Source organism: Eurosta solidaginis, chromosome 5, assembly GCF_040869045.1.
Source record: "Eurosta solidaginis isolate ZX-2024a chromosome 5, ASM4086904v1, whole genome shotgun sequence".
NCBI classification, from domain to species: domain Eukaryota; kingdom Metazoa; phylum Arthropoda; class Insecta; order Diptera; family Tephritidae; genus Eurosta; species Eurosta solidaginis.
In genome coordinates, this window is record NC_090323.1 from 166,430,098 (window position 1) to 166,443,979 (window position 13,882).

The 13,882-nt window shown below is 35.0% G+C and overlaps 1 protein-coding gene across 14 annotated transcripts in view; it reads left to right on the forward strand.

Moving 5' to 3' along the window:
* LOC137233656 (collagen alpha-1(XV) chain-like) overlaps window positions 1–13,882 on the forward strand; it is a 1,316,768-nt gene that overhangs the window by 124,426 nt on the left and 1,178,460 nt on the right. For 9 of the 14 annotated variants that reach the window (XM_067756865.1, XM_067756879.1, XM_067756880.1 and 6 more), the window contains exon 2: window positions 647–1,147. The exons of 2 other annotated variants lie outside the window; for them this stretch is intronic. The gene's annotated coding sequence lies outside the window, so the exon portion shown is untranslated. The remainder of the gene's footprint in view (window positions 1–646; window positions 1,148–13,882) is intronic. 3 more of the 14 variants (XM_067756874.1, XM_067756871.1, XM_067756872.1) reach the window with 1 other exon arrangement.

Genomic DNA, 13,882 nt, shown 5'->3' on the forward strand with positions numbered 1-13,882 from the left:
CTTTCTACCTTCGCACTCAATTCTCCCATCACTTCCACATCACCCTCTTCCACTACGGTTCATCTTTTTCATATAAAGGAATACTTCAACAAGAATAGAGTATCCACTGCCTTGAAACAATGGCGAAGATATAGCGCTCTTCTCAAATGAGTGTGGCATTGCTTACCTTCCCAAAATTGCATAAAAATTTATTTGCATTGGAAATACTGGCCTTCTTAGTTTGTTTTTGTTTTCCACTTGAAATTTTTTTCCAAGCAAGCAGAACAAATTTAGAAGCTCTAGAAAAAACCCCCTAATTCTTAAGTCTAATGAACTCCAAAATTCATATATTTTGCTGTTGGCTTATAGAGACATACATATTTTAGGCGAATTTTCAGAAACTGGGTTCACAAGTACCAATACTTATTCATAATTGTCTAAAAAACGCCAATTCCCAGCCAAATTTTGAGCTACAACAAATTTTTATCAGCAAATAGAAAAGTTGTATTTTTGCATATTTTTTTTTTTTTAATTTGACCCGAACACCCGGTTTCTCTTTATTTTTTAACAAATCATGAATACCGCAAAATTCGAATCAAAATCACTTAAAATCCACTATCATCATATAGCTAAATTTTATTGTTATCTCTCTTTTAAATTTTTGTAGTAATCCAGCAAAAGTGAAAACTATAAAAATAAACGCCTCTATCTTAGTAAATTGGACGTCAGGCCAAATGTCAATTGGCTCGTGTTAGAAAACGAGTCGTTTATTAAAAGTAAACAAAGTGTAATGTAAAGCATGAAATCAAATTTAAATTTCAAACACGAAATGCCAATAAAAACCCACTGGCAAGTAAACACCCTAAACTTATAACAAAATAGTAAAATTGTTAAACGAAATCGTGAAAAAATCAAAACCAAACATAAAAAGCGGCAAAAGTTGCAACAAACAAAATCAAACAACGGTTGTCACTCAACCTACAAAAGTAAATCATTTGTTAATGTAGTAAAACAGTAAAAACGTGGCAAAAACGACATCAACTGCTGTGCAACAATTATAACAAAAGCAACAACGACAACGGCGCATGTGTGCCACGTTCCAAATTTGATTCGACACAGAGCAAAAAGAAGGGAAAACTGGACTAAAATTCCATTTTAAGGCCAAAAGGTAAATAGCAAAGAAATTTTTATCGTTATACATATACTTGTATGTAGTTGTATGTATTTTTGTTTTTAAATGCCAAATAAAACTCTTCATTTTCAGGTGATAGAGTAATGCATTTGAATTATAGTTTTCTTTTTCGAAGGATTTTTCCTACGTTTCGGGTTAAAAAAAAAAAAAAAAAATCCCTCTTTAAACACTGCAGATGTTTTTTTCTACTAATAATTAAAAAAAAACTATCATAAAGTACCGCTCCCCTATTTTTTTCTCTCCAACCACCAGTCTAAATCGAATAAAAAATGGAATTTTTCTAATAGGTTGGTCCTTAGTACACGTCCCGAAATATTATGTACTATTTCATTTTCAAACATTGCTTAAGTCTCCCACATGCAAAATAATCTTGGCATATCTCGAAAAACTTGCAGTTTTAATTATTTGGAAAAAAGCGTGTCCATAGGGAAGATACTTAATAGCGAAATGATTTCAATAATATTGCCGAAATAGTCCGGAAAAAGCACTTAAACTTATACCGAAATAGTTCCTATCTGATAATAAAACGGCCTCAAAATAGGAAATGATTCTGAAATAATCTTCAAATGATTTTAAGAAACAGTCCCAAAATTAGCTCGAAAATAATGCCTTAAAAACCCAAATTTATCCCGAAACGGACATAAAATGATATAGATGTAATATCGAACATAATGCCGACTTAGTTTACATATAACGAGATTATCATAATTTTCGTACTTAACTCCTAATCGTTAATTATATAACTACATAGATTTCGCACATAAATTTTTCGCTTCGATAATCGGTAATTATGATCAAATTTTAGGTATGCGGACTTTTTTTCATAGAAAAAGCTCCACCTCTAGAGTGTAATCTCTAATTGGAAGCACAAAATAAAAGGGAATTTAAAAACTTGACAGAGAATAATCTAGTTCCTAGGGATAGGGATGTAAACACGTAGATTATATATAGACGATTTATTGTAGATTAGGGCATGTGGTCTTAATGGCACAAAGATTCCTAATAAACTATCGAAAAAGACCAGAGATGATTTCGCTAAAGTCGCGAAATGATTCCGAAAATTTTCCTGAAGATATCCTGAAAAACTCACGAAATTATCAAAAATATCCCCCACAAATTGTTCCGAAATGATATCGAAAATAATACTGATATCAATGCCCTATTCATATGCCAAATTTCATCAAGAACCGTGTAGGCTTCCGGCGTATTAAGTCACAAAGAAAATTATTTTGAACATCACAGCATTCAGACATCCAAATCACTAAATTATCACATTTATGTATAAAATATTTTAATTAGGATGTCATCCAAAGAAATTGGTACAAATGTAAAATAGTTCAAATAAATCATAAATAACATTTATTCGGTTAGGTTTTAAATACTCTGTTAGCTTGATGACAATTTAATTTCTACAACTTGGAAAAATTTATTAGACGCTGCCGGAAAATATTCGATATCGACTCCCAAACGCTAATTGGTAGCCGCAACCAAAAAAAAAAAAAAAAAAAAACTGGGGCTATCATCTGAAAAGATATTCTCTATTCTTTGCAATAGATTTTGTATGTTTAAATGTATTGTAGAGAAATTAAATCCATAGCTTTCTGTACTAATGAGCCTTCTGTTCTCGTCTCTATCCTCATACTCACTCTTAATCTCATTCTTACTATTTTTCTCATTCCCATTCTAATTCTCATTTCCATCTTCATTCTCATGCTCAATCGCATCTTCATGCCCATTTCATTATCATCCTTATTCTGTATCACATTCTCATTCTAATTCGGATTCCCAATTTAATTCGCATACTAAATTTTATTCTATTTTTAATCATTCCTCCCCAATCCGGCATATAAATTTTCTCTGAAAAGCTTTCAATGGCAGAAATACAGTGTTTGCCAAATCACTGCAGAGGAGCGATCACGCATAGAAAAACGTTTTCTGAAGTATTTATGCTGTTCTTTTTTCCATGACCTGAACCCAGGATATGAGGTGTGAGAGCACTCCACCTCCATATCACAAGAATTTATGTAATAAACCTTAAAGTCCTTATTACAAAGTCCTCGTGCAAAGAGATTTCTAAAATCACTATCTCTTTGACGCTTCTAGAGCTGATAGCTTTGCTACTATATGCCGAAGGTCCTGAATCAGATTAAGAGTTATGATAACTTTAAAATTGACTTTATTGGGAGTATGGACTCAAAGAAACCCCGAATTGGTTCCGAAACTATCTAGAATTGCGAAAGAGAAAACCTCGAAATGATACATGTATTTGTGGTCACGATTTTCCTGAAATTACTCCGATATGGCCCAAAACTTATTCCAAAATCTATTGACTCGATTATGAAAACAAATCCGATATGTTGCAGAGGTATTGCTGTAATAATTACGAAAAACTTCCGAACTATTTCGAAACTGTCCCCAAATTCCGAAATTTTAATAGGAATTAAAACGAGCCTGAAAATAGTAAAAAAAAATTCTGAAGTAACTTCGAAAAGGGCCGAAAATTATTGGAGTTATCTTGAAAACTATTCCAAAATTATCATGACACTGTTCCGAAAAAATAAGAGACAGATCCTGAAAAACCTAGACATAGTTCCAATATGATACCGCAAATTAATCTGAATTAATCTTGAAATCAGCCCGATTGAACCCCATTTTCCCAATACAGATACCAATTTATCTGATCTGATAGAAATTCAAGTGTGTTTTTTAGTTATCTACAATATCTATTACTTTAGATGAAAACTCGACATCAACCTATTTGAAACCTGATCTATGGACAAAAATTAGTAGCATTTTTATAGAATTTTTTAATTTAAATATTTTAAATATTTTTAAAGCATGCCAAATTTGGTAGACTATTTAGCATTGAATTGAGATTAAATTTGAAACAAATGACTGTTTCTGCTACAAAGTTTACAGGCAGTTAATTTAACTAAATCCAGTTCTTATACCACTGACCAAACAACAACGACACTAAATACACGAAAAGTTAGAAATTATACAAAAATCTGCAAATAAAAAGAATAGAACAAAATCCAACGAATTTAGATACAAATATAAAATGCTAATTTGGTAAGGGAAATGTAAAGCAATAAAAACAAGAAACTTTTAAGAATGCCTTATGCTAAGACAGAGTCAATAAAATTCTCATTAACTTACAACGTTGAAGATTAAAGCAAAAAAAAAAAAACAAATAATAAATAGCAAAATTATGTTACTTACAAAGAGTAAATTCTTAAATAAAGATATCAAAGCGGAACTAAAATAACAACAACAAATTTGATAAGTAAATATAATGCAAAAACACCTACAGAGAAAAAATATTAACGCAGATAACAAAACGGGAACAAACGAATAGTGAAAAAAAAGAACGCGCTCAAGAGTTTGATTCCAATCTAAGCTAAAATTATTAGGCAGATAATTGCAAGCGATAAGTGTCAATTAGCTTTGATGCAATGTATTCCGTATATTAAGTAGTGAAGCTTGTAAGCACAGTGGAGGGGAGACTGCCTAAGCGATTCTGCGCTATTACTTATGCGACAATTTCTACTCGCTCAATACACTGCAACACCGATTTTGCAACATGGTGTATTCCAAAAAGAGGGATTTGACATATACAACGTTTGCGGGATAAACTTGTTATTCAGCATGTCTAAGCTCTTTTCTATTTAAGCAGGTTACGTGGGGTCTTTGTGTCAATGGTTGTTGTTGTTGTTTTTGTAGCGATAAAGACACTCCCCGAAGACTTTGGGGAGTGTTATTGATGTTGACGGTCTATTGACGGAGAGTCCTGCTACGTTCCGGTAAAAGCCGAACCATCTCGGGAACGATTTAATATGACCACATTGAAGCCGCAACACATACAACGTTTGCGGGAAAACTTGTTATTCAGCATGTCTAAGCTCTTTTTTATTTAAAGAGGGTACGTGGGGTCTTTGTGTCAACGGTTGTTGTTGTTGTTTTTATAGTGATAAAGACACTCCCCGGAGACTTTGGGGAGTATTTTTGATGTTGATGGTCTATTGACGGAGAGTTCTGCTACGTTCCGGTAAAAGCCGAACCATCTCGGGAACGATTTAATATGACTAAATTGAGCCGCATAAAGAAAATAACACAGCTAATTTTGTTGTATCGAAAATTGAAAATCATAGGCTGACCAATTTGCAAACATTGCTGGTTCTCCCACACACAAAAGATTCTTGATATGGTATGAAAAACTCGCAGTTGTAATGATTTGGAAAAAAACGTTTTTCTAATAACAAAATAATTTCTATAATATTACCGAAGTAGTGCGGCCCCTGCAGTTATACCGAAATAGTTCCGATCTGATAATGAAACAGCCCAGAAATAGACCGGAATTGATCCCGAAATAATCTCCAAATGGTTTAAAACCGATACCGAAATAGTCTCGAAATTACCTCGAAATTAATGCCGTAATAACACGAATTGATCGCGAAATAGTCAGCAAATAGTAAAAAGTTAGTACATAACGACAAAGTCCCAATGCGAGCACGAAAATAATACCTAAAAAATAATAGCGAACGGATCACGAAAATATATCCAAAGTTACTCGGGAACTATCCCCAATAAATTGTGAAATGATCCTTACTAAAATCCCGAAACAGTTCCGATGTGATATCGAAAAAGCCCTGAAATAGTCGCGAGTAGTCCGGAAATAATAAAAAATGATCCTGAAAATATTCCCAAAACTGCTTTGAAAAGTATAAAAATATCAACAAATGCCCTAGAATGACCCAAAACAGACTTGAAATTATATTTATGCCGTATTGGTGTGCTAAATTTTATCGGGATCCAATCAGGCCTTGTAGCGTATCAAGTCAGAAAGGAAAAGATTTGGACATCACCACATTAAGACATCCAAACAACTAAACTACTACATTAAATCATAAAAATAATACAATTCCCCTCCTCGAAGGTTTTTTGTGAGTGCTATTGGTGTTGATGGCCCTTTGGTGGATAGATCCACTACGTTCCGGTAACAATGATCATTAAGGTACAAGCCCAACCATCTCGGTAACTATTTAATGTGACCACATTTAAGCTTCCAGCCATCCCACCCCCATCCCCTAGTTCTTAATCTTTAAGTGCAACTAACAAAGAGCTGAGTTAGACTAGACAAAAAGTTCTGAAAATACTATGGTTGCAGTTAATATTGAAAAAATAAATCGATTTTTGTTCAACGGTGTTATTGTAGTAATACCTACCTCAGTGCAATGTCTTAGCTTTCCGCTTTTGAGGGAGATATTGTTGCAATGTCATTGAAATTTTAGTAGCATGCAAATGCTACCGCTTTATATTTCCTTCCGACAAATTTGTCTTAAACAAAAAAACTTTAGATAACAACCATGAAGTTCTTTTCTCGTTTTATAAGAAGAAATTTAAAATTTGTTGGTACAAAATGTAGGAGATTATTCTGCGGTGGCTGAGGAAAAAGTTGCTGGGAGACCGAGCTTAGCTCGGCGTGATTCGATTTTGGCTCTGAAAATCTACGATAAACAAAAAGGGAGGGCTGGGCAGCCAGTTCACATAAGTCAGTTTACCAAGAAGTTGAATTTTTGATTTCGCTTTGGGATTATTGATACCGAGGGGCAGAGGAATTAAAAAGGGAGAGGGTGAGGGAGTTGATAGGAAGTGGGAATAAGAAATTGGGTTAAAAATGTAGAAATTTCGATTGTAAGATAGAAAGGGGGGGGAGGAAAAGAAAGAAAAGAGATGAACTAAAATAAGGGGAAGTTTAAGAAGAGAAAAATCGTGAGAGTGAAAGGCCAAAGATGCAGAGAAGAGAAAACGATCAAACATAAAGAGAAGGAGAGATAGGCAAGGAGATACACATCCTTTTTGCGGACGCTACAATATGACAAATGCTTCTGTTTACTGGCGTTTATATATAAAAATGGGTGCGAGTTTAAAATTTGTACCTGCATAAGTTTCATAATTAGGATTGGGGGTGAGAGTAGGAATGGGTGTGGGAGTGTAAGTGGGATTGGAATTGGAACCCGAAGTGGGCAGCTTCTTGGCAACCGAAATTCACCGCTCTCCTATGAAGCCATAAAGCTCTCAGACACATAGGCGGGAGCTACACAGTCCGGCTAAGGCATCATACAATGGACAACTTGCCTATCCCAGTGAAACTTTGAGTACGATAATATCTTATGTCATGTCTACAAATGTATATTATCGACTGAGAGGTGATATTTGTTTCAAGTAGAGTCTGAGGGTCGGGGTAATAATAGTTTGAATGATTTTATGCACACGACTCAAATCGACTTGGAATTGATAATAAGGAAGCTACTGAAAACCGCGGGGCTTGCTGTTAGGGATATTTCTTATATTATTTGATTGTTTTCCAAATTTTATACAAATGTAAAGTGCCGGTTACATGAAGGTTAACTGTTAAAAAAATGGAAATAATGGCAACCCCAAAAAACTATTATGATTTTCACAAAAAATACTTAAAATGGATAAACGGCTCTAAAGACAATATTTTGGTGCAAATGTTGCAAAAAAAATGAATTTGCAGGTGTTTTACTACTTTTCATAATTTATTGAAAATAATTTAATTTTGATTGCCATTTGTTATAGTGACAATAAAATCCGAAATACTAAGCAAAATCGACTAGATTTTTCATTCCGTTAGGCATTCAACAAAGCAATAATTAGATAATTAAGAATTTGTATTTTGTATAAAAGAATGAGTTCAATAAGGGCTTTAATGTAGTAAAACTTGACTATTATTTCATTAGTCCACGTGTGAAATCGGCATTATGATTTTTGTTGTCCCCTCTTGGGAATATTAAGCCGATGCGCTTTGAAATATATAACTGATTGATACAGTATGGGTTTGAGTTAATTAATCGTAAGGATTCGATCACATTCATGAAAATTATAAGTTCTTCTTTCTGTTTTATTTTGGGCTTTTTGAATGTTTATTATAATTTCATGGTACATCCGAAGACAGTGCTCACTTCGCTGTATAGTTAGCTCTTAGTTTATAATTTAGTTACCATTTGAAATGCGTAACAAATTCGTATAAGAAATTAATTTATTTATTTTTTTTATTTAATATGTTGAAATCATTAATATTTGAAATATGTTAGATCCATTTGCAGTCTATTTCATTGTTGAAAAATTGCCTTTTGGGCTGTCACAAATCACTTATAAAAAAATTTAAATAAAAGTAGGTATGTGATTTATAATAAAAACTCTTTCATTTTATTGAAAGAGAAAATAAGTGTGGCTAATAGCACTCATGTTTAATTGTATAAGAATGTCCATCAGGAGGGTTTCCGTAACGCAAGCCATTTGTGCTTAAATGTGCGGTTTCAAGAGCATATTGCCGAAAATTGCCCTGACTGCACTGTGTTTTTGTTATGCCAACCGCGCGCGGTTGTCTTCTTCTTCTATGTAAGTGGTATTTATGCCAGATTGGTTACCAGCTAAATTGGCTGTGCTACTAACACTTGCTAACAGCCGCTAACTATGCATAGGTGGAAGAGGTGGGACGAGATTGATATAAGGGATAGCATGTTGTAACCGACAATTAGTGGTGTTGGTTTCTTTGACGCGACTCATCTATTTATGTATGTTTAGTCGTGCAATCCAATAAGTGATGTATGCCATATGTGTGCACGTGTGCTATTAGCATGCATACAACTGTATTTGTAAACATACAAAGATATATGTATATTTTTAGAAACATAATTTGAAATTCATTTACACCCTGTAGGAAAAATCCCAAGTTTCATAAGAGCAGACTTTTAGTGTATTTATTTGTAAACCTTACTAGGGCATTACAGCCATTTACGTATCAGTCACTTTAACTTTATTAGTTTTCTTTTGTTGATTTTCCTATAGGGTGGAACGCCCAAAATCGGTTTATCTCCAAACCAAACTTGACAAGAGATGACGGAAAACCTTTCCAATATACATCACTTTTACTTAACATTTTCCAAGGTTTCGACCTTTTTTTTGGTTGCTCAGTTTGTATCTTGTTCGCTTGCTATTAATTTTTCGTTGGTCCTAAATCATCCACATCAACATTAAAATTTTAGAAACAAGTTTTTTCAATTAGAAGAAAATTTTTCTAAGCGGGGTCGCCCTTCGGAAGTGTTTGGCAAGCATTCCGAGTGTATTTCTGCTATGAAAAGCTTCTCAATGAAAACTGATTTGTGTTCCAGATGCTGTTCGGAGTCAGCATAAAAGAAGTAGATCCCGTCCCGCCAATTTGTAGGAAAAATTTAAAGGATCGCGATGCAAATTGGAAGAGAAGCTTGGTTTAAAATGTCTTCAGAGGTTATAGCATCTTACATTTATTTATTTTTCTAAATCATCCAAGAATCTCAAAGTTTTCCTCATATCTAGTTATTTTATAGGAACTACTCTGGAACCAACCAATGATGACTGTTTTCTTAAAAAATTCTCATAAAGCTTCGAAACTTTAATAGGACTGTATTTAGAAACTATTTATTTTATGGTAACCGCTTACTTTCTTGCAACCGGTTACTTTTCCGGAACCGAAAAATATTTTGGAACCGGTTAATTTTTCCGAACTGGCGACTTTTTTTCGGCACCGGTTATCTTATTGCGAGCGGTTATTGATGTGCAAACGTCTTTGCGCTCGGTATGAGGAAATACAGAATGTGAGCGTAATATGACACTCACACCTTCAAAAGTACTGCAAATCAGGCAGAAAATCAAAATAAGGCAAGGAAAGGAGTTGAAAGGGTGTAAATGAGCTATCGCTTTTTTTATTGACGGATTATCGGCTTGTTATCGATCGAAAAAATACCAGCATGTTATCGAATGTTATCCATTTTTTTTATCGGGGTGTGGTCGATTTTTTTATAAAACAGTTATTGATTTGTAACCCAAGTTACTGAGTTTTTATCAAATGTTTTCGATTTGTCAACGAAAAGCTTACATTAGAAAAATTATTGATTTTTTCCCAAAATGCTACTAAAATGTAACCCTTAACAAAATGTTATCGATTTTCTACTAAAAAGTTATCGAAATCTTGTCCGAATGTTACCAATTTATACTAGGCGTGTTATCGATTTATTAAAAAATAGATACGCATGAAACTTCAATATAAAGCTTTAACTCATCTGTAAGCCGTCGATAACAAGCTGAATAGAAACCAATATGAAGCCGATGACTCGGACATAAGAGACCGATAAAAACATAATGATCCGCTTTCGATAATAAGCAGATAATAAAAGATTAAATTATTACCCATTTTGATGTTGTTGTTGTAGCAATAAAAACACTCCCCGATGGTTTTGGGGAGACCAAATAAAAAAAGAAGTTGGAAATGAAATTATTAAATAAGCTTGGCACGAATTTCAAAATTTGTAAGTCCTTAAAGGGGAAGAGTACACCAATATGATCAGGATGACGAGTTGATTTAGCCATATCCGCCTGTCCATCTGTTTTCCCCCTGTGGGTTAGGGGTTAGAATATGCCCACGGTAGGTATACCGGTCATAAAAGGCGACCATAATATCATGGGTACCCAATCCATGAGTAAGGTGTTTTACTCGAAAGGTAGCAGGGTGGACGCGGGTATCACCCAGTGGGACCCTAGGCAAGGTCTTTATAAATACTGCTACCGCGGGGGCACGAGAAGCCAGTGTGATCTGATGCACAGCATCGAACGATGCTTTGTATTCATGTTTCACCTCCTGTCCTGGGATGGCCCCCTTGTGGGAGCATCGCGGTGGTTGTGGTTTCAAATAGAGTTCACTTATGACACACGCTCTGAGTAGACTTGTTTTCCCTTGGGGCGTGCAAACCCAAGGGAATTCGGTCTCATGCTTGCCACAGCAGTCCCAATTTCATTGAGAAACTGACCCTGAGGGGCAGATGAAAGGTTGGTCACATCCCTTAATTGTGGCAACCGGAGATGCCGGTTATATATGCTGAAAAACGGTGACGAAAGATGGTGAAGAAACGCATGTCTTTCGTCAGCCGAAAAACAATCGATAATTGTACGAGTGGGCCGGTGCTCATCTCGTCTTTTGAGATGTTTGAAGCTGCTTTAGACTACGTAAGCGAATAGGAGGCGTTCGCGGAATGGATGGCCACATCCAAAAATGTGGCAAGATTTGACGCTGTCAAATCACTGCAGTGCGGCGGACTGCAATGCAAAGACGTTGCTGGGGCAGGTACTCGGTACTTACAGGTCTGTGAGCGGAAAAGGTTGGACACATCCCTTTAGTTGTGGTAGGAGTGTAATTGTAGGCAAAATGGAGCATAATTGTTGCGTAATTGAGTGAAATAATAGTAGCAAAAATGGAAGCAAATAGTAGCACAATATGGCACACAATGTTTGTCAACGTAGTGTGGCCTCAAGCGATGTCGAGGACTTATAATCAGATACTGAGATATCAAAATCAATGAAAGAGGGATTCTGAGGCAAGCACGGAACTCGCGGTGGAGTTGCCGTGCAACCGGGTGCCATTACCCGAAAATGGAAGATGAGGATGGATAGTCCTCCTCGGCCAAACCAAGGCTGGTTGACTTGAACACCCCAGCTCACCGATTGGTACCAACTTGTTGGGCCGAAGATCAACGGACATTGATCTGTGTTTTACACCGGAGGTAGGTCTGCCAAGACAGGGACTCCTGTAAGCACTCATCGTCTGTCCATCTGTCTGTCTGTTCACCTGTCCGTATGTTTTAATGGAAATTAGTCCCTCAATTTTTGAGATATCGTGATGAAATTTGGTGAGCGGGTATATTTGGGCGTCCGATTAATCATTTGTCTGAACCGACCAAATCGAACCAATATAGCACCCACACAACCGAGTTTTCGAAAAAGTGTCTTGTCTTATTTATTCCTCATTTAACAGATATATGATTGAAATCTCACAGAATGTATAGACATAAGGCATACATTGTTGTCTGAAAAAATTGTCAAGATCGGTCATATATATATAATAGGTATACCATACAACCGATTATTCAAATGAGAGGGTTTTCTCAATTTGTTCCCCACTTTAACAGCTAGAAGTTCACAGGATGGTTACACATATTCTTAAATTACCGTCTGAAAAAATCGTCAAGTAGGGTCATATATGTATATTTATGAATTTTTGAAATTTCCACAACCGTTCTTACTTGTTCATTTTTAAATTGTAGTAAAATATGCTTATATGATTGTCATATTCAAAGTACGAGTTCAAGTTTATGTCAGCTTCTTTACATACTTTCCTTAAGCTATCTGACAAAAAATCTGGCGACAACTTTAGCACCCACTTTAATTTTGCTACGATTATGCCCTTATTTTTGGAACTCTTACTTCGAGAAACGGGGAATAGTTTTTTTTCTTCTAATAAATCAATCTCATCAAAAAAATTGGTTTGGTTCAATACCCAACGGTGTGTTGTCAGTGTAGCTGGTTATAGTCGAACTAATTTCTCTTTTAAATAAGAAATTTTGTTCATATTTTCTTTAATTCCCTACACGGTATGTATTCACATCGCACAGTAAATTTACATGTAAATATATGTAGATACATACATACTTATATGTAATCCAATTCAAGTGCACTTTCAAAATATGAATGAAAGTTGTTTTTGTAGTATGTCGCTGTCATGTAATTTATTTTATTTACAAGTCATATGCATATTTGTTTGTTTATATGCTCGTTAGGATGTTTGCATATATGTACATATGTACAAGTAAAATGTATAATCTAGTATTCACATAGTTGCATACTTGTTTATTTTTGAGAACAATTACTTACGTATATCTACGTGAGTTCTGTGATAATATGCAATTCGCTATAGTTTAGAGATAAAATAATGCCAAGTGTGGTGGATCTTTAACGGTGTGGCGCCTGAAAAAGGGAGTCTTGATAAGCGAGAATTTATTGCTTGCATTTAATAATATTTGATACAACAAATGCATACGCCCATAAACATTTATATGCTAAAACACTTTTAGGTATATCCCCGTGTCGAAGGGTATAAAAACGAAAACTTTTTTTAAGGATGCTATAAATTATTTGTTTAGAGAATTATGACTTCTTAGCAAAAGTTGCTGAGGGTGTCATCTTTCATCTTGATAAATATGCAGTTCCGATTGAGATATGTGAATTAATCTTTAGATAAGTAACTCTTCTCATCATTCCACATATCTATCATTGCGCAATGCTGATGTTAAAGTTGTGTACAGTATAGTTGGGAAGGTGGCCCGCAAAATCGAAATAATGCAGGCGTTACTTGACTTAAAACTACAGCAACTATGTAGACAACATGCCAGTAACAGGGATACAAATCTGCCATCCTGAACTTTGTTTTACATGTTGGTAAAAATTATGCCATTTTTATACCCAGCTGAGCAGAGCTCACATAGTATATTAATTTTGTTCGCATAATGGTAATCCGCAACGGCATAAACTAATCGAGATAGATATAGATTTCTATATAGCAAAATGATCTGGGTGAAAAAAGAAATTCATTTAGCCATGTCCGTCCGTCTGTAAACACGATAACTTGAGTAAATTTTGAGGTATCTTGATGAAATTTGGTACGCAGTTTCCGGGCGCTCATCCCAGAACGCTATTTAAAACGAACGAAATTGGACTATAACCACGCCCAAATTTTCAATATCGAAAATTCGAAAACCCGAAAAAGGTCCAAATTTCGAAAACCCGAAAAAGTCCGATAATTCATTACCAAAGATGGAT